The sequence below is a fragment of the Paramisgurnus dabryanus genome, chromosome 9 (genome assembly GCF_030506205.2).
Source record: "Paramisgurnus dabryanus chromosome 9, PD_genome_1.1, whole genome shotgun sequence".
NCBI lineage: Eukaryota > Metazoa > Chordata > Actinopteri > Cypriniformes > Cobitidae > Paramisgurnus > Paramisgurnus dabryanus.
The window spans coordinates 4,854,589-4,876,824 of record NC_133345.1 but is presented as its reverse complement, the minus strand read 5'-3'; the positions used below and the strand labels follow the sequence as shown (position 1 = coordinate 4,876,824).

General features: G+C 34.8%; 4 non-coding genes across 4 annotated transcripts; all 4 read left to right on the top strand.

Moving 5' to 3' along the window:
• Nucleotides 1–2,563: 2,563 nt before the first annotated feature.
• Nucleotides 2,564–2,754, top strand: LOC135727029 (U2 spliceosomal RNA). Its single transcript, XR_010525112.1, has one exon. It is a non-coding gene; the product is annotated as a U2 spliceosomal RNA (small nuclear RNA).
• Nucleotides 2,755–3,537: 783 nt separating this feature from the next.
• On the top strand, nt 3,538–3,702 carry LOC135726943 (U1 spliceosomal RNA). The gene has a single exon (XR_010525033.1). It is a non-coding gene; the product is annotated as a U1 spliceosomal RNA (small nuclear RNA).
• A 15,784-nt stretch (nt 3,703–19,486) lies between these two features.
• Nucleotides 19,487–19,677, top strand: LOC135727027 (U2 spliceosomal RNA). Its single transcript, XR_010525111.1, has one exon. It is a non-coding gene; the product is annotated as a U2 spliceosomal RNA (small nuclear RNA).
• A 783-nt stretch (nt 19,678–20,460) lies between these two features.
• LOC135726942 (U1 spliceosomal RNA) lies at nt 20,461–20,625 on the top strand. The gene has a single exon (XR_010525032.1). It is a non-coding gene; the product is annotated as a U1 spliceosomal RNA (small nuclear RNA).
• The last annotated feature ends 1,611 nt before the right edge of the window (nt 20,626–22,236 follow it).

The following is a 22,236-nucleotide window of genomic DNA, read 5'->3' as shown; positions in this document are numbered from 1 at the left end:
TAATTATTTCTTATTAATTCCAAAGTATGAGACCCGATGATCTAATCGTGGTGTATGTGCTATTCCTCGTTTGTTTGCCTGCATCCATTGCTTTACGGCTTGCTTGTTGCGTTGAAATGCACATTTGATTTCTTTACCAGCATTGGATTTAGACCATTCAATGAGAAGAGTAAACAGCGTTTATTATGATTGATAAGCCCTCAACGGAGAATGAAGTCTGCATACATTAAAAGCCTTATTTTGTTTTTATCGTGTGCCTTCCAAAATGTATGCGACGAAACTTAAATCACGCAAAATATGAATGGTAACTAGACGTGCTTGTTGTGTGCAGGGAGTGCATTTATTTGTAAACTTTTGCTAAATCAAAATGGTTTATTTGTATTTGCTTTTTACCTGGGTTTTATCAGGTTCGCAGTCGGGACATTTTTAATCCATAGTGTATGGAGTTATCTAGTAGAAAATGATCTGCTGTTTTTTGGTAGAATGTTGTGTGAGCTAAAGAAAGTGATGCCAACCCAGCAAATACAAAAACGTTATAAAAACGTTTTGTGTTTGCTGGGAATTCTTTTATATATTTCACAGCTATAGAATTAATCATAATAACGCACTTTTTGTTTATAAACATGTTAAAATACATTAACACAGAATAATGTGGCAACAAATCAAATGTGCATTTAAATGCAACAAGCAAAAAATAAATACATAAATAAATAAAGCAAATGCATGGAAAGGAAACGAGGAATAAAACACACACCACGATTAAAAAAATCAGATCGCATACTTTGTAATTAAAAATAAATAATAATTAATTTCAAAGAAATAAGAAGTAAAATGTGTAAGTATTCCTCAAAATGTGCTTTGGACTAAGTCCCCGTCATCACAGCAAATGGGAGCAGACCCGAATAGGTATGTCTAGTTATTTTATTTAAAATTTCCAGCCGTCTGTAAATTCATGTTTGAAAGAAAAAAGTAAATGAATATCTTACTTACTGTTTTTGTCTTGTTTTCTTGTGAATATCTGACAATTCTTAAATGGAGATACATTTACTTGGTAAGCAAAGTGGCTTAAGATATTATGTATTGTAATAGAAAATTGTTATAAAAGCGTTTTGTGTTTGCTGGGAATTCACAGCCATATAATTAATTATAATAACGCACTTTTTGTTTATAAACATGTTAAAAAATACATTAACACAGAATAATGTGGCAACAAATCAAATGTGCATTTAAATGCAACAAGCAAAAATAAATAAATAAAGCAAATGCACGGAAAAGAAACGAGGAATAAAACAAACACCGCGATAAAAAAATCAGATCGTATACTTTGTAATAATTGAAATAAATTATAAAAATCAACAGGTTTATATTTAAAACAAGTTAAAAATATCTGCCAGCGGGGTAAGAAAAATAAACTTAATTCTAGTTTCAACTTAATTCAATAATAAACTCAATTTAGGTTTATTTTTCTTATCCCACTGGCAGATATTTTTACTTGTTTTAAGCCTTAACCTATTACATTTTAGAATTTATTTCAGTAAACAAGACTTAAATTCTAAGCCACTTTGCTTATTAAGTAAATGTATCTTGATTTAAGAATTATTTTTTAACTCGAAAACATCAATAAAATACTAAGTAAACGAACAGATTGGGATGTTCAAAACACTTAAACATTTTTTTTCACTCTACCCTTCATATTACAGCTGTCGAAAAACCACAGCAACGTTGACAGACCTGGAAGCCATGATATATTAGCAGTTTTTAAAATAAGTTAAATCTAGAATCCTTATTGGTTTTAGATACTTAAAAGCAATGAATGATCTTCTTTCTTTTGAATTGATTTGGTATTATGGAGGAGCTCTGTGTCTGGTTATTGAAGATGATTTGGTCTTTGCTCCTATGTTGGCTTATTTTTTGTTATTTCCGTTACTATATATATATATTTTTTTCCCCTTTGTTTTTTCTGATTTGAGGTTATGAAAATGTTTTAATTTGTAATAAAGGTTTTTTGAAAATTCTAAATTCTCTCTCTCTCTCTCTCTCTCTCTCTCTCTCTCTCTCTCTCTCATGAGCGTGGATCAGTTCCTGCATCAAGGAAAAAATGCGCATCCTGGTAAATTTCAGAAGTTAGACGACTGAGCTGCAGCGGACAGCGTAAGATTTATGAAAACACATTTGAGAAGAAAGGCAAAGCATGTTTCACAGTTAATCCAAGACCATAATGACAATTTTGCGCTCTGTTTCCCGAAGCTCGTGGAGGCGTGGAGCAGCATACACAGTTAAGGTATGTGCGATCTACCGGCATTACCTTTACGATCGACGTATTGGATCTGCAAGCTGCAAGCAAATTAACTGAAGCTTTACTTCATGTTTCTGTTTGGTTAAGCGATGACTGCTTTTTCCCAACAGTTTGTGTGTGTTTTCTGCATGGGTTTAGAAAACATGAACTTCTGATCTGCTAGCTCAACGTTCTACCTCTGGAACGTATAGAGTTAAATGCCCGCTAGCCTCCACCCCAAAAGCCAGCGCCTTCGCCGGCTCCCCCTTTGGCTGCGTCTATTCCGGTATCGCTTCTCGGCCTTTTGGCTAAGATCAAGTGTAGTATCTGTTCTTATCAGTTTAATGTCTGATACGTCTCCTATCCGGGGACTATATGTTAAATGGATTTTTGACCTTCGGAAATGGAAGCGGAGCTTGCTCCTTCCACTCCATGCATCAACATGGTATTGCAGTGTTTCCATGAATGGTGCGCTCCCCTTCTCGGGGACAAATAAGTCAAATACAAAAAAAGAATTTGCTTCTTTTGTGCGTGAATGACGGTGTTTTTTCTAATACGTGTGTTTCTTTAAATTGCTGTGTTTTCGTTGGCTTTATTGGTTTAACGAAAAGCTTGCGTGGAAATGAACACGCTGATAAAGAAATGTTTTTGTAATGTATTTAATTATTTTCTTTACAAGTTTGTGGTGGTGATCCGAGGACGAATTAAACATCCTCGACACAGCTGAAGGTGCAACAAAAGCGAAAGAGGCCGATTGGAATGTTAAAAACACCTGAAAACTTTTTTCACTACCCTTCATACTACAGCTGTCGAAAATCCACAGCAACGTCGACAGACCTGGAAGCATAGCTGTACTTGTTTAACTCACAACGACAACGGGTAAGTCATTGAGCCCTGTGTTTTTATTTATCCACGTTCTAAAATTGCTATGCTTTCGTTGTTTCTTGATTGCTCTGTACATTTCTTTGTTTCTATTCCACGTAAAGTTACTTTGTAATAACGAAACCATATATTTGAATGCGCAATTTAAATCCATTTGATTTAAATTGTTTCACATATTTCACTCTACACGGTTCAACCGGGCTGGAAACGGAATAAAAATAGGGTAGATCTCGAAGAATGTTTGGTCTCAGACGTGGCTTCGTGCGCTTTCCACCTGGTCACACACAGTAATGAAATGTTAGTCGGACGGCCTTCGGGGGCGCCGTTGATGTGATCGGTCACAGGAAGATGCGGCCGTCTGGCCTCAAAGGGTGTCGCTCATACTTACCTGGCAGGGGAGACACCATGATCATGAAGGTGGTTCACCCAGGGCGAGGCTCAGCCATTGCACTCCGGTTGTGCTGACCCTTTGCGAATTCCCCAAATGTGGGAATCTCGACTGCAAAATTTCTGATAGTGGGGGACTGCGTTCGCGCTCTCCCCTGACCTTTGTGTTAAAAATAGATTATTTTGTCGTTTTACGTAAAATCCAAGAGACGTCTAACCACGGCCCAAGAATACATTAGTCATCAAAAAAGCGGCTATTCAACGACTACATAATTTCTAATAGACAGCGAATATGTGTCTAGGCTAAAACAAGGCTTAATTTGGGCTGTCAGTGAAAATCTAATAGACGTTTGACCATTCCAAAAGAATAGACTAGCCATTAAATAGAACCACAATCAAACGGCTACATGTCTAAGAGACAGTCAACAAAATAATGCTTAGATGATTCTTTTATTTCCAATATAAGAGGTTCTCGGGAATGGCAATCATCCAAACTAATAAATTATAAAGGCTTTTATAAGAAAATGACAACAGTTAAACAACATAGACAGCGTTGGGCAATACAAAATGCTAATAAATACAAGACAAATTGAAATATTGTACATGCATGTACATTAAACAAGCCAACAAATCTGCCAATGGGCTACGACAATTTTTCTTGAATTAAGTGTTTATATCTAGATTTGTTTCTTACCCCTTTGGCAGATTTATTTGCTTGTTTTAAGCCCAAATTCGCTTAAATTTTGAGTTTTTTTCTCCCTAAAGGCTAGGCTTATTTTCTTAGGGCATTTTGCTCATCAAAAAATGCATCTTATTTTAAGACTTTCTAGATATTTGTACAGTGAAAACAGTTCGATATAACAAGTAAGAAATGATTTTTTGCAATGTATTCATTCATTCGCTACCCTTCATAATACAGCTGTCGAAAAACCACAGCAACGTCGACAGACCTGGAAGCGTAGCTGTATTTGTTTAACTCACAAAGACAACGGGTAAAGTATTTTCTTGATTACCTAAATGACTTGCCGTAAGAAAATAAGTTTAGGTTTAAGGGGGGGAAATACAGTTTAAAGGGATATTTCAATTTATGATGATAATTCTGTCATCATTTACTCATGCATACAGGCTTACAACAACACGAGGATTAGTTTTTTTTCTGAGTAACACAAAAGAAGGTATTTTGAGGAATGATGGTAAACCCACAGCAGATAGTCACCATTGACTTCCATAGTAGGAATAAAAAAAATATGATGGAATTTATTAGGTACCATCAACCGTGTGCTAACCATCACTTTGCAAAATATTTTCTTCATCATTTATCACGCTACTTCCAAAATATTTTTTCCTACTAAGTCAATGTTTCATTATTTGCTTTACAAGCTTAAAAATGATGGTGACATGATTCCATGGTAATCACAAACAGTTAAACAAGTAAGATAATCACCATTACTTTTAAAAGCATTTTGAAAATTGCTTGCTTATGCTGGGAGTAAAGGTATTTCACGCAGTGCGCATCCTCTTTAAAAGGTAATGTATGCTTCTTTTAAAGCTGACACATTTGCCACATTAAAATAACAGAAATGTGTACTTTTTAAACTTTTTGGAGCCGGTGTGTCTGTGTTCTTGGGGCACACATCTACATGTAAAAGCAGAATCGCTTATTATTCTTCTCTATTTCTTGTATAGGTCAATTATGAGTGAAGAACCGTTCACCAAATGAAGACCGCAGCCAGGTGACGGGATTCTGTGGTAATCGCAAACAGGTAAACCAGTAAAATAATCATCATTTATTGTTAAAATAATTTTGAAAATTGAAGTTCTGTGTGTTCTTATTGTACTTTATTTATTTCTGCAGGTAAGCACCATACCGTAAGCTTCATTCCCTTTATAACAGGTAAGGTTCATACTGTTTTATTCTTTTGTACTGTTTTATTCGTACTGTTTTAAATCATTCAGTAAATGCAAAGTTAAACTGATGTGTTTTTAATCTAGATTTAAAAGTGTCTACTGTTGAAGCACATCTGATCTCTTCTGAAAGCTGATAATAACTAAATGCTGATGCACCTTGTTTTGAGTGAACCCCTGTTTTTTCTAAATGACCTGATCCTATTGCTCCGAGTAATCGGTTTCATATTCGATTAGCATATCTGTCATGTATTTCGGCCTGTAGCCATGAAGTGGTTTTTAAACAAGTAACAGTACTTTTTTAATCCATTGTCCATTGCAATAATCGGCCCTGCTGGTGATGAAAGCATGAACAAGTTTCTCTAAGTCCTGTCTTGAGACAAAACCTCCAATTCTGGCAATATTTCTGAGATGGTAGTAAAAGCAGAATTCCTTATTATTTTTCTCTATCTCAGGCTCTATGGCATATATGTCATGATTTTATTTGTCTATTTATATGTCTATTTACAAGGACTGCCTTGGCCAAACGTTATTGTTAATTAATATTGAAGCAGTTATTTAACATATTTCCTTTGAGTAGTGATTTGTGTAATGATCCATATATCTATTTTTATGTATATTTTTAACTTAGGAATGTGATTTTAAAGCACATATTTGTTATTGTATGACACCTCTCATGTTATGAAAGTAAAAAATAAATGTATTTTCTGATGTCTTGCATTTCTGTTTTTAAACTGTTAATCCTTATCAAGTGCTATACATTAGAAAGTGGATAAATAACAAAAATGTCACTCCTGACAGCTGATAAATTAATCGTTCTTTATAGCACCACTGAGGTGAGCATTTTTCAAGGCAAGATTCTTTATAGAACCGTATAAAAAGGTTCTATATAGTACCAAAAAAACGGGTTCTGCTATGGTTACAAGCTGAAGAACCCTTATTTGGTACTATTTAGGAGCATTTGTCTTTAGAGTGTTGCGTAGGTTCGAAACTTTCAATCTTTAAACCAAAAAAAAAGGGTCACACGGTTTTATTTGTGGTGTGGACATGAACACGCTGCAGGCATTGAAATGTAATTTGTAATTTATTGTCTCATTTCATATTTAACAAATAGAAAGCAAAGTGCTATTCAATCAGTTTAACTAAACAACTGGTGTTCCTCAATTTTGGGGCCTATTTTGTTCAGTATATCAGTTTTGTTCAGTTTTGTATGTGCATGCAAAAAGCATTCAGCGAGCAAATTAACTGAAGCTTTACCTTCGTGTTTCTTTTTGTATGAGTGATAACTGTTTCTGTATGTATTTGTATGGTTTTTTTACAAGTATAGAGTGAAATGCACACGGTGAGTAATGAACGCAGACCTTCAGTGCCGGACCTCTGACCCGCTAACCTCCATCCCGACAGCCAGCGCCTTCTCCGGATGCCATTGCGGTATCGCTCCTCGGCTTTTTGGGTAAAATCGAGTGGACACCGGGGACTACAGATGTGGCCTTTAAAAACGCGCGTTTTCTCCCGCGGCATTCGCCAAATCGTCTCGCGGAGTCACGCAGAATTCTGCAAGTGTTTTCGGGGGGGCTACTTTCCCTTTTCCCTTAATGTGTTTCGCTTCACAGAAAATCCACCAGGTGGCGCATAAAAAACTACATTTTTATATGCGTTGTCATTGCGGTTGTTTCCAGAAGTTAATAAGGGCATTGCTGAATATTTAACATTTCTATTAAAACAGCAAAGTGACGTCAACCAATTCTTGCCAGCATAACAGCGCATACATATATAAAGATGACTGTACGTGCAATGGGCATTTATACTAAGTGCAACAAAGAATTTAGTGTGAGCCTAATACACTTAACTCTATTTACAATGTATATCTTAATTATTTGTGTTGTCGAATTTTGACACCGTTTCATTGTTTGTTCATAATATTAATAATTATGTCCGTTTTTCTAAAAGTATTAATATTTTAAAGAGATTCATGTGGTATAAAAATACATGTTTTAAAGTTAAAAATGTTGTAAAAATATAGTAGTATTATTGTTCTTAATATATTAAGAACAATAATATGACACATGTATATTGCGCTAAATTGCTTTACATATGGAAAGAGGAATTCTTCTCAACCACCACCAATAAAGTTTAAAAAATATTCTTTAAATACGGCGTTTAAACCCACGCAGAGCGAACAAGAAAACATGGGCCTACATACTGTACAGTGGGCATATGATATCTTTATTTAGTTTTACATATTTAAAACTTTAATAATACCTTTCTTGCGCATATAGGCAGTCAGTGTTATGATTTTTTTTTATCCTTTCAGCCGTTATTCATAACAGTAAAAATATTCAGTGGCTTTGTAAATATATTACTAAAATAATGGATTAAAGTAACTTTATAAAATATCTTAATGTCACTTATGTATTTTTTAGTTGGTCAAAACAAAATAAATTGCTAGAAATAGAACAGACATTTTAATTTAAAATGTACATATATTATAGGCGTATATTATAGGTCCTTCCAGATATCTTATCTCAGACGTTCGCAGTCAACACTTTTAAAACTTATTTATATAAAATCTAATTTATAAATTAAAAAACAAAGTTTTAAGTTAAGACAATAATAAATATGTTTATTTTTATTGAAAGAAAAACGTAGAAAATGTTATTATGGGTATAGTTGATGCAAATAAAGTGTGCAGTATACAAAAAATGCAAACAAATTATTTCTAAAAGTGGCAAGATTTTAAAAAGATAAAGGTGGCATAAAGAAAGACATGAGAAAAGTAGAGGTATGCAAAAGAGCACAGTTTAGTTATTGTTAATTAAAGCGGTTTTATACACCTTTGTTTGAATTGACAAGCATTTTATTCGCCACTTTCAACACATTTTGTGATTGATTTACTGATTTATTACAGAAAATTGTTGTCAGAAGCAAAGCTATTGTACAAAGCATCTTTATATGTATGTTTTAAAGTTAAAAATGTTGTAAAAAATATATTAGTATTCTTTTATATTAAGAATAACAATATGATACATTTATATTGCGCTAAAATGCAATATACATTATTCTGCAATATAAATTATTCTCAACCACCACCAATAAAGTTTAAACATTATTCTTTAGAAAAAAAAACGGCGTTTAAACCCGTGTTGCGTGGAGCGAACAAGAAAACATATGCTTACATGCTCAATCGGCACCGGGCGGGTATCCTTTTCCTCCAGACCTTGACGCATGGTCGCGGAAAAGCGAGAAATATATTTTTTTTAAGTAAAAATATTTTGCACAATTGATATATTACTTATGAATATTTTAGGAAATTATTTTTGACACACGTAGGTTATTACGTGTATTTTGGATTTTAATTTCATTACTGTGCCTATCCGTGGCCTCATCCGAGCGCACTTTCTTTGTCTTGCGTCTTTTAAAGACATTGGTACAGCACCATGACCCAGAAAAGACTCACACACCTTTCCCTGATGCATGCCCACACAGAAATACTGAACTCCCTGGACATTCGTCCTCTAGCTCATGAGAGACTTTGTATTTCTATTATACAACCGGCGCAATGCGCGACGCGAGTTTTTTCTGCGCGAGTAAAGAGCGCATTGATAATATGCGTATTAACGGAATGACAACGCGGGTTTGTTTATTACATACATGGATGCGCAGCAGCACAAAAACGCTTTTTAATATGAAAAATTAAAGGATTAAAATGTAACAGATTATTATTGAGTCTCTTGGACATAAATGATGATCAATTATGAGACGTTAGAAGGCTTAAATAGCTGCTTCATCTGTAGCTAAGTAAATAAATGCTTTGCTTTAAACAAATGCATCTACTTTTAAATGTTTTTTTTTAAATGCTACCCAACGGATTTATTGTATATAATGACTCTGCACCTGTAGATATGGTGAGATGAGAAAACATTTTAAGTAATGCTTTTAAAAAAAACATTTCGCTGTCCAAGTGCTGAAATGGCTCTCCACACGTTTGTAAATTCTTTATCTTTTGTTTGTAACAAATAGAGTATTTTTACAGTACAAACCTTATATAAAGCCTATTCTAAAAATGTAATTATACACCATGTATTTCTTTATAAAAGTATACAATATCAGAACTAAACCCATCATTATTTTTGTTCAAATTATGAATTATTTATAAGTTTAAAAAAGACAGTAATAGTACTATTTAGTAAAAAAAAAGATCTATATAAAAATATACTAGGTATGTTAATGTGAGAATATTTTACATCTGTCGTGTGATTCTAACTTAAAAACGAAAGTAAAATATGTTCGTCCGCATGGACATTGAAAATTGTGAAGTTTAATTAATATTATATGTTGTTATAATATTATATGTTGTATGTAAATTGTAACGAAAGTAATTCCCCCTGGGATAAGTATTTTTGCTTCTGATTAATAGCGCATATTCATCTGAGAACTGATGATGTCTGTGTGTTTCAGACCCTGGCTGTGTGCCCTGAAGTGTATATGACAATAAAGTAGTAAATCTCAATGTATTTATTTTTAAAATGTATTTTAAATAGGCCTATAGGCTCATAGGTTTTTTGGTTAAAAAATTCACAGCACCCCCTGTTCAAAATGACTTCCAGCGGCCCTGCCTTGACGCTTTGTGTGTTCGACTTTAAATGTTTTTTTTTTTTTTTTTTTATTAGAGAACATATGAACATTAATACAGAAAACAGGCATCAAAATAGAAACTTCCAAAGTTGAATAACAAAATAGTTATAAAAATAAAATAGAAGACATTCACAGGACGCCAAATACAGACTCATAGACATTAACAATACATGTACCTTTTACATTTTTAACAAGTTTAAGAGACTTCATTAAAAGAGTGATTTCTTTTAAGAAAACCAGGTGTAAAGGATAAGATTTTAACAATCTACATTTATGAATAAAGAATTTGCCATACAAAATGAAGAAATTTACCAAATTGTAAATGTTTTTATCATCATTCTCAAAGTAACAAATAATATCTTTCATATTAAATGTTATGACTGTGTTAGTTTTAGTTGATAGGACAGAAAAACATTCATTCCAAAATGCCTGAACATTTTGGCAATCAAAAAATAAATGACATAAAGACTCCTCAGTATTATTACAAAATGAACATTCGTTCCCAATTTCCATAAATTTAGAAAGTAGTAAATTAGTTGGGTATATTTTGTGTAATATCTTCAAATGAATTTCTCTCACTTTATTTGAAATACAAAATTTATAGGGCAGCAACCATGCTTTACACCAAATTACATCTCTTAGAATGGAATTCCAATAAAATTTTCCTCTTGGAGTAACTCTCTTCCTTTCATGAAAAACTTGTCTAATATCTTTATTAGTGCATTTTTTTTCAAAAATATTTTTTCGACTTTAAATGGTGCGGCGCTGACTGGTCGGCGTATGACATCAGAGTACCGCGAGAGCAAAGGTAAAGTCGGACCATTTGTAACATTTCGACTTGCTCTCGCGGTACTTTGATGTCTTCGTTGCCGACCTGTCTGCGCAGCGCCACATAGAAACGCCCTTTGACTCTTTAAGGCAAAGTACCAGCAACATGAGAAGTGGTGGCACGCAAAAGAAAGTGAAGGTACGCAGTACGCTAAAATATAAAGCGTCTGTACTGCGAGCACTGGTATAATTATTTACATCGTGTGTTGCTCTTTCACCATTGTGCACCCGCGCACTCGCTCTGTAGTTTGTAGCTCGCGCTCCGGCTTCGATAAACACCGTTTCTCAATACCAAGTAGGGGAGAGTGGGGCAAAGTGAGCCAGTGGGTAAGTTGACCCACCCCCTTTATCTAGGCAACCATACAGATTTGTAGCCGTGTGACCACAAATACAGGTAGCAACCATAATTTATATGTTAAAGAGAAGGACAAATTAAAGAGTTATGATTAAAGTATGATTTTTTTAACAAAAAAAAAAAAACAGTTTTTATCCTATCAAAGTAAAATTTATACATACCAGGTATAAAGGCTGTTATGTTAAAGTAGATTTATCCAGGTCTAAATATTCATACCATAAATATTTGTGATAGGCTATGTATAAAACCATGTGAATGATTTAGCTAAAGATTAGCCTGAATTACTAAGCTAGGCAGTTTCCCAGAACGGTGGCTGTGGGGCAAAGTGAAACAGATGGGGTAAACTGAACCAGGGGTTAAACCCCACCATGAGGCACTGTAACCATTGAATATGTTTCATTAAAAAAAAATTCTGTGTAGTTTCGCACAACTGATTTGTTCATTTTTAAACATTTTAGAAAACATATCATGCTAAGACATTACCATATTAATTAATTTTTATGCATTTGGCGTTTTGCAGGTCTACACTGAAAAAACAAACATACCACTCAGAAACGTCCATTGACAATCTCCAAACAATAAGTTGTTCCTCAAAATCTGTATTTTCATCTGATACAGACTCAAACATGAGTGGATGACATCAGAGTACCGCGAGAGCGATTTAAAACCAACCTCCTCCGCTTTATTTCTCGCGGTACTCTGATGTCATCTGCTTGTCGGTTCTTGTGGCGCTGCGTAAAGTTGACCACACCTAAAAAATGTACTGCTAAACTCGACAGAAATGCTCTGTATACCAGCACCTCCTTTATTAATTTGTATAGCAGGAAAAGTTCTATTTTACTTCTCAGCGTGATAAATAGCTTACAAGGTTTGGTGTGTGAGCGTGTGAACTGACAGAAATGCGTGTGTCTCATGGCGATTGCGTGGGACTTAAGAGCCTAGGTTATATCAACATATGTCAAATTAAGTTACCTGATATCCACTTAATTTTATAAGTTATAAACATTCATTTAAAATAACATACAGCTTATGTATTAGGCCTATTTGCTTAAATTACATTCTAACAAAGAAACTGCAAAGGTTGATAGTAAAACCCAACACGCTGGTGAAAACTGGATAAACCGGTTTTCTTTGATGAGGTGATCGATTAGCATTGGGGGTTGGCAAAGAATTGGCAGACCTAGGGGTGGGTGGTTTTTAATTTCTTGACTCTCTGTCACTGGTAGCTGCTAAAACAAGCAGCTAAACCATGTGCAATTAATTACATTTTGGAATTAACTTCCTTCATGTCTTTTTATTTATACACTGTAAAAAATATTTTCTGAATTTTTAAGTAAAGTTAGCATTAAATATGTTTTACAAACAATTGATTTACAAACTCTGGGATGTTTGTGATTATTATCATTCAGAAAAGTGGTGCTTGTGTTTAGACTCATGTTTTACGTGATTAAATCAGGTTACATTAGTTTCTTTTCAGTGTAGAACAGTTTGTAATCAAAATGCAAAAATATAGTACATTTATAAACATCGCTGAAACAAAGAGTGGATTAAAAAAGTAATAAAGTTAAAGCTGCTGATAATTTTGTTTATATTTACTAGCATTTTCTGAGTGAAAAATGTTTAGATTTTGTTAAGTAGCCTAAATCCTACTCCAATTTATTTCAGTGTAGGTTTCTCATTTTTATCAGCTTTCTTTTGCTTTTCAAAGGGCCGTCTACCTTTGCTACCGCCAGTGCTTTAATGTGGTCCAGTACCGCCACTTCCAAATATAGCTCTTGAGCGTACCACCATCTCTCCCTGCGCCCAGAACCTACTTCTAACGTACCAGAACGCTCATTTGCACATCTGTTTAAATCAGAGGCTTAATTTAATTATTTGGCTGCGCTGCCGCTTTTCAAAGCGCCCTTCACAATGCAAGCTACCTAATTCGTCCCACCGAGAGCAGAGACTACATTACCCATTCACCTTTGAGTTTTACAAGTTAAAAGCGCATGCGTAGCTTTTGCTGCTGTCAATAGGCTTGTTCGACTTCATGCGGCGCCCCGAGAATCGACAGCCAGAAGACGTCACAGTATCGCGAGACCGAGGCGAAATATGATTTCTTGAATCATTCTCGCGGTACTCTGACGTCATCCGGCTGTCGGTTCTTGCGGCGCCGCATGAAGTCGAACAAGCATAGTGTTAACAACGTGGTTTGGAGAGGTGTGTGAAACGCGCAACCATAGCTGCTCTGTTAAAATGAAAATACAAATGAATACTTAATATGCCCTCCTGGTTTTAGACTCTAAGGAGTAAAAGAACAAGGTCAGAATCAGATGACTCTCGCTGGCTGACATCCCAACAAGCCAGAATGATATCGCTGCAGGTCAGATGCAAGCTTTTTCCAATACCCTTCTGTAGGTACGTGACAATCTCTGCTGTCGCGGCTGTCAGCTTGGTTTCCCTCGACGCAACTTCGGATTTCCTCAGACGATGTGCAGACTGATTGTAGCCTATTATACATACTTGCTAAACTACAAGTGTACGAAATTTCAATGAATTTGAACGACGCGCACAGGAGTTTTACCACACGCAAAATGGAAAACAATGGGACAAAATAAAGTGATGACTTTCGAGTTTCAAATGGCCAATATTCTGTTATTCTTGAACCCATAGACATGGTCTTGGTGTCCAGAGAGTATCTTTGCCCGACAGCGACAATATGTTATTAAAAAATAAATTACATCATTATGGATAAATGAGTGCTTACAGAATATATATGTTTGAGAATGCTTATCAGTACTTTTTTGTTTCTTAAACTTTAAAGATGAATATTCTCCTTTAGAGATGGGCAATTTTCAGCAATAGCACATTATATTCAAATTTTTGAGCTCATAAAAAATATTTTTTCGCTTATTTAAATGACTTTTTTATGTTTTTATGCACGTTTAGTTTTGGTGCAATTTCATCAAAAGCTTGTAATTAGGAAATACACACAACATGCTTAACGTGTATTTTCTATATGTTAAAAAGTTTGTAAAAATTGCGTATTCTTATATAATAAGAATAACAATATGATATATTTATATTGCGCTCAAAATGATTTAGAAATGGAAAAAGGAATTCTTCTCAACTACCACCAATAAAGTTTTAAAATTCTTCTTTAGAAAAACGGCATTTAAACCCACGTGCACCGAACAAGAAAACGTATGCTTACATACAGTCCGTGTATGATATCTTTTTTATTTAGTTTTACATATTTTTATTTATATGCATTTAATAATAAGGTCATAATGTACACACTGTTAAAAATGATTCAGTGGCTTTGTAAATATCTCTAAAATAAATGATTAAAGTAACTTAATAAAATCTCTTAATGCAGTTATGCGATTTTTTTAGTTGGAAAATAAATTACTAAAAATAGAACAGATATTTTGTGTAAAATGTACATATATTATTTGATGTATACGCCTTAATAATATAAGTATTACATTTACAGATTATTTTAGTCAATATATTTAAAAAGGTCAGAGTAATATATTTAAGTTTTTAAAACTGTAATAATTGCATATTTCAAATTATTATTATTTCTATTTGACATCAAAAATGTGTAAGTTTTACGCCTAACTTGAAGTATGATTTACTTATATTTTCACATTGATATTATTTGAGTAAATGTAGGCAAAAAATAAATTAATAATAAGTAGAAAAAATGTCAATTTTAAACAATCACATAGCCAACGGTTTTTAATCAGCAACAAAGAAACTGCGCATTTTGCCGATGACAAACACATCAGAAACTCCTCGAATTTATGAATATTTACACTTACAATATGATTTTATTTCCTTAGTACAAAAGTATAACATATTATACAAATTCTCAGTGAAATGTATTAAACACCAATGCTTTTTACTTTTTATCGTGTTTCATACCATGTAAAGGGAAACATAATAATATAAAAAGTAGCCTACTGTTCAGTAATGCAGAAAAGCGCACCACAACCATGTTAAAGCTATTAAAACGTTCAGATGCAAAAATGAACTAAATGTAAAATTAGATAAACTAGTTAATGATATTGCGTAAATGCGCTCGGTCTCTTCAAAGGTCTTCGCGAATTATTTTGTTATAAGACTCGATTATCATACATCACGTCTCTTCTACTGTAAGTACACGGAAAAAATAAGACAAATGATCCGCGTTTGAGTCGGATTTTTATGAAGAATATGTGACTGTTTATGTAACTGGCAAAAAGAAAACTTCGCCAACAAAATGTTTGCCAAAAAGCATGCATTTGTATGACATCAAAGTCCGTGTCATGTTACTTCAATATCATACAGTATACGCTCAGCATGAAGTCGAGCACACACATTGTCGTCAGTATGGCCTACAAGAAACACGCCTGCCCTCTACAGGTTTTTATATTTCCTGCGTCCCCCACCGAACCCCCCTTTTGCGGGATCTCGCAGAATTTCGGAAGTCTCCGCGGCATTCTGGTCTCAGAGACGCGCATTTTTAAAGGCCACATCTGTACATGTTTGAATGGATTTTTGACCTTCGGCTATGGAAGCGAGGCTTGCTCCGTCCACTCCGTGCATCGACTCTGGCGCTTTCCGGGGACAAATAAGGTGAGTTTAAAACCAGAGTTTGCTTCTTTTGTGCGTGGTTGCCAGTTTGTTTGCCAATCCGTGGTCATAATATGTTCCGCTTCGTGGTTTCTCCATCGCTCAGTACTTTTCTGTGTTTCTATTTTACGTAAAGCTAACACCAAAACGATTGTGGAAAGCGCTATATAGATTGTTCTCAAAGAAAAAACGAGAAACAAACCCATGTGAATATGGGTCAAATTATCTAGGCGGAGCACTTTGTTCAAAGAAAAACGCAACAGAATTGTTTCCGTTGAACAAAGACAATGGTGCGTGCAGACATCGAATGTGTATTGTGGATAAAAAATGGCCAGTGGGGTGGGACAATTTTTCTTGAATTAAGTGTTTATGGGAAAAGTTAACGAATTTTTTCTTACCCTGTAGGCAGATTTATTTGCTTGTTTTAAGCATAAAATAACAGGAGAAGAAATTGTGTAGGGGGAGCAGAGGGTTTTTTTTTTCGTTCAAAGAAAAGCAGCGTGGCACGAATGAATGTTTGGCTGAAATGCTATCGTAATTTCCCCCTTAATTTTCCTTACAAACATGAAACCAGAGAGAAGGGCCAGTTGGCATCGAATTGCACCTTGTATTCGGTGATTGATTGAGGAAAAATATGCGTATGTGTATATATACACTTGTTTTGTTGAACAGAGACAATGGCCGCGTGCTCCAGCGTCACCTATATGCCTATTTCACAAAATGGCGCCTTTGACCAGAAGTAGGGAAAACATCGTTCAGGTTGCACCACTACGATGGCCACTCAATATAGTATGGACTGACAGCTGCTTTGTTTTCTCCTACACATGAATTTACTTGTAAAAATAACAATAACAGATATTGTCGATTGGTGTTATATTATTTTTTTAGCATTTCGTATTATCAAAATATATCATATGTTAGACAGCTGTCAATTTTAAATAAAATAACGAGACATACATAACTATTCGTGTCTGCTCCCGTTTATTGTAATGAGTCTGCACATTTGGAGAAATACTTAGACATTTTACTTCTTATTTCTTTAGACTGAATAATTATTTCTTATTAATTCCAAAGTATGAGACCCGATGATCTAATCGTGGTGTATGTGCTATTCCTCGTTTGTTTGCCTGCATCCATTGCTTTACGGCTTGCTTGTTGCGTTGAAATGCACATTTGATTTCTTTACCAGCATTGGATTTAGACCATTCAATGAGAAGAGTAAACAGCGTTTATTATGATTGATAAGCCCTCAACGGAGAATGAAGTCTGCATACATTAAAAGCCTTATTTTGTTTTTATCGTGTGCCTTCCAAAATGTATGCGACGAAACTTAAATCACGCAAAATATGAATGGTAACTAGACGTGCTTGTTGTGTGCAGGGAGTGCATTTATTTGTAAACTTTTGCTAAATCAAAATGGTTTATTTGTATTTGCTTTTTACCTGGGTTTTATCAGGTTCGCAGTCGGGACATTTTTAATCCATAGTGTATGGAGTTATCTAGTAGAAAATGATCTGCTGTTTTTTGGTAGAATGTTGTGTGAGCTAAAGAAAGTGATGCCAACCCAGCAAATACAAAAACGTTATAAAAACGTTTTGTGTTTGCTGGGAATTCTTTTATATATTTCACAGCTATAGAATTAATCATAATAACGCACTTTTTGTTTATAAACATGTTAAAATACATTAAAACAGAATAATGTGGCAACAAATCAAATGTGCATTTAAATGCAACAAGCAAAAAATAAATACATAAATAAATAAAGCAAATGCATGGAAAGGAAACGAGGAATAAAACACACACCACGATTAAAAAAATCAGATCGCATACTTTGTAATTAAAAATAAATAATAATTAATTTCAAAGAAATAAGAAGTAAAATGTGTAAGTATTCCTCAAAATGTGCTTTGGACTAAGTCCCCGTCATCACAGCAAACGGGAGCAGACCCGAATAGGTATGTCTAGTTATTTTATTTAAAATTTCCAGCCGTCTGTAAATTCATGTTTGAAAGAAAAAAGTAAATGAATATCTTACTTACTGTTTTTGTCTTGTTTTCTTGTGAATATCTGACAATTCTTAAATGGAGATACATTTACTTGGTAAGCAAAGTGGCTTAAGATATTATGTATTGTAATAGAAAATTGTTATAAAAGCGTTTTGTGTTTGCTGGGAATTCACAGCCATATAATTAATTATAATAACGCACTTTTTGTTTATAAACATGTTAAAAAATACATTAACACAGAATAATGTGGCAACAAATCAAATGTGCATTTAAATGCAACAAGCAAAAATAAATAAATAAAGCAAATGCACGGAAAAGAAACGAGGAATAAAACAAACACCGCGATAAAAAAATCAGATCGTATACTTTGTAATAATTGAAATAAATTATAAAAATCAACAGGTTTATATTTAAAACAAGTTAAAAATATCTGCCAGCGGGGTAAGAAAAATAAACTTAATTCTAGTTTCAACTTAATTCAATAATAAACTCAATTTAGGTTTATTTTTCTTACCCCACTGGCAGATATTTTTACTTGTTTTAAGCCTTAACCTATTACATTTTAGAATTTATTTCAGTAAACAAGACTTAAATTCTAAGCCACTTTGCTTATTAAGTAAATGTATCTTGATTTAAGAATTATTTTTTAACTCGAAAACATGAATAAAATACTAAGTAAACGAACAGATTGGGATGTTCAAAACACTTAAACATTTTTTTTTCACTCTACCCTTCATATTACAGCTGTCGAAAAACCACAGCAACGTTGACAGACCTGGAAGCCATGATATATTAGCAGTTTTTAAAATAAGTAAATCTAGAATCCTTATTGGTTTTAGATACTTAAAAGCAATGAATGATCTTCTTTCTTTTGAATTGATTTGGTATTATGGAGGAGCTCTGTGTCTGGTTATTGAAGATGATTTGGTCTTTGCTCCTATGTTGGCTTATTTTTTGTTATTTCCGTTACTATATATATATTTTTTTTCCCCTTTGTTTTTTCTGATTTGAGGTTATGAAAATGTTTTAATTTGTAATAAAGGTTTTTTGAAAATTCTAAATTCTCTCTCTCTCTCTCTCTCTCTCTCTCTCTCTCTCTCTCTCTCTCTCTCATGAGCGTGGATCAGTTCCTGCATCAAGGAAAAAATGCGCATCCTGGTAAATTTCAGAAGTTAGACGACTGAGCTGCAGCGGACAGCGTAAGATTTATGAAAACACATTTGAGAAGAAAGGCAAAGCATGTTTCACAGTTAATCCAAGACCATAATGACAATTTTGCGCTCTGTTTCCCGAAGCTCGTGGAGGCGTGGAGCAGCATACACAGTTAAGGTATGTGCGATCTACCGGCATTACCTTTACGATCGACGTATTGGATCTGCAAGCTGCAAGCAAATTAACTGAAGCTTTACTTCATGTTTCTGTTTGGTTAAGCGATGACTGCTTTTTCCCAACAGTTTGTGTGGGTTTTCTGCATGGGTTTAGAAAACATGAACTTCTGATCTGCTAGCTCAACGTTCTACCTCTGGAACGTATAGAGTTAAATGCCCGCTAGCCTCCACCCCAAAAGCCAGCGCCTTCGCCGGCTCCCCCTTTGGCTGCGTCTATTCCGGTATCGCTTCTCGGCCTTTTGGCTAAGATCAAGTGTAGTATCTGTTCTTATCAGTTTAATGTCTGATACGTCTCCTATCCGGGGACTATATGTTAAATGGATTTTTGACCTTCGGAAATGGAAGCGGAGCTTGCTCCTTCCACTCCATGCATCAACATGGTATTGCAGTGTTTCCATGAATGGTGCGCTCCCCTTCTCGGGGACAAATAAGTCAAATACAAAAAAAGAATTTGCTTCTTTTGTGCGTGAATGACGGTGTTTTTTCTAATACGTGTGTTTCTTTAAATTGCTGTGTTTTCGTTGGCTTTATTGGTTTAACGAAAAGCTTGCGTGGAAATGAACACGCTGATAAAGAAATGTTTTTGTAATGTATTTAATTATTTTCTTTACAAGTTTGTGGTGGTGATCCGAGGACGAATTAAACATCCTCGACACAGCTGAAGGTGCAACAAAAGCGAAAGAGGCCGATTGGAATGTTAAAAACACCTGAAAACTTTTTTCACTACCCTTCATACTACAGCTGTCGAAAATCCACAGCAACGTCGACAGACCTGGAAGCATAGCTGTACTTGTTTAACTCACAACGACAACGGGTAAGTCATTGAGCCCTGTGTTTTTATTTATCCACGTTCTAAAATTGCTATGCTTTCGTTGTTTCTTGATTGCTCTGTACATTTCTTTGTTTCTATTCCACGTAAAGTTACTTTGTAATAACGAAACCATATATTTGAATGCGCAATTTAAATCCATTTGATTTAAATTGTTTCACATATTTCACTCTACACGGTTCAACCGGGCTGGAAACGGAATAAAAATAGGGTAGATCTCGAAGAATGTTTGGTCTCAGACGTGGCTTCGTGCGCTTTCCACCTGGTCACACACAGTAATGAAATGTTAGTCGGACGGCCTTCGGGGGCGCCGTTGATGTGATCGGTCACAGGAAGATGCGGCCGTCTGGCCTCAAAGGGTGTCGCTCATACTTACCTGGCAGGGGAGACACCATGATCATGAAGGTGGTTCACCCAGGGCGAGGCTCAGCCATTGCACTCCGGTTGTGCTGACCCTTTGCGAATTCCCCAAATGTGGGAATCTCGACTGCAAAATTTCTGATAGTGGGGGACTGCGTTCGCGCTCTCCCCTGACCTTTGTGTTAAAAATAGATTATTTTGTCGTTTTACGTAAAATCCAAGAGACGTCTAACCACGGCCCAAGAATACATTAGTCATCAAAAAAGCGGCTATTCAACGACTACATAATTTCTAATAGACAGCGAATATGTGTCTAGGCTAAAACAAGGCTTAATTTGGGCTGTCAGTGAAAATCTAATAGACGTTTGACCATTCCAAAAGAATAGACTAGCCATTAAATAGAACCACAATCAAACGGCTACATGTCTAAGAGACAGTCAACAAAATAATGCTTAGATGATTCTTTTATTTCCAATATAAGAGGTTCTCGGGAATGGCAATCATCCAAACCAATAAATTACAAAGGCTTTTATAAGAAAATGACAACAGTTAAACAACATAGACAGCGTTGGGCAATACAAAATGCTAATAAATACAAGACAAATTGAAATATTGTACATGCATGTACATTAAACAAGCCAACAAATCTGCCAATGGGCTACGACAATTTTTCTTGAATTAAGTGTTTATATCTAGATTTGTTTCTTACCCCTTTGGCAGATTTATTTGCTTGTTTTAAGCCCAAATTCGCTTAAATTTTGAGTTTTTTTCTCCCTAAAGGCTAGGCTTATTTTCTTACGGCATTTTGCTCATCAAAAAATGCATCTTATTTTAAGACTTTCTAGATATTTGTACAGTGAAAACAGTTCGAAATAACAAGTAAGAAATGATTTTTTGCAATGTATTCATTCATTCGCTACCCTTCATAATACAGCTGTCGAAAAACCACAGCAACGTCGACAGACCTGGAAGCGTAGCTGTATTTGTTTAACTCACAAAGACAACGGGTAAAGTATTTTCTTGATTACCTAAATGACTTGCCGTAAGAAAATAAGTTTAGGTTTAAGGGGGGGAAATACAGTTTAAACAAGTAAAATAATCACCATTTACTTTTAAAAGCATTTTGAAAATTGCTTGCTTATGCTGGGAGTAAAGGTATTTCATGCAGTGCGCATCCTCTTTTAAAGGTGACACATTTGCCACATTAAAATAACAGAAATGTGTACTGTTTAAACTTTTTGGAGCCGGTGTGTCTGTGTTCTTGGGGCACACATCTACATGTAAAAACAGAATTGCTTATTATTCTTCTCTATTTCTTGTATAGGTCAATTATGAGTGAAGAACCGTTCACCAAATGAAGACCGCAGCCAGGTGACGGGATTCTGTGGTAATCGCAAACAGGTAAACCAGTAAAATAATCATCATTTATTGTTAAAATAATTTTGAAAATTGAAGTTCTGTGTGTTCTTATTGTACTTTATTTATTTCTGCAGGTAAGCACCATACCGTAAGCTTCATTCCCTTTATCACAGGTAAGGTTCATACTGTTTTATTCTTTTGTACTGTTTTATTCGTACTGTTTTAAAACATTCAGTAAATGCAAAGTTAAACTGATGTGTTTTTAATCCTGATCCTATTGATCCGAGTAATCGGTTTCATATTCGATTAGCATATCTGTCATGTATTTCGGCCCGTAGCCATGAAGTGGTTTTTAAACAAGTAACAGTACTTTTTAAATCCATTGTCCATTGCAATAATCGGCCCTGCTGGTGATGAAAGCATGA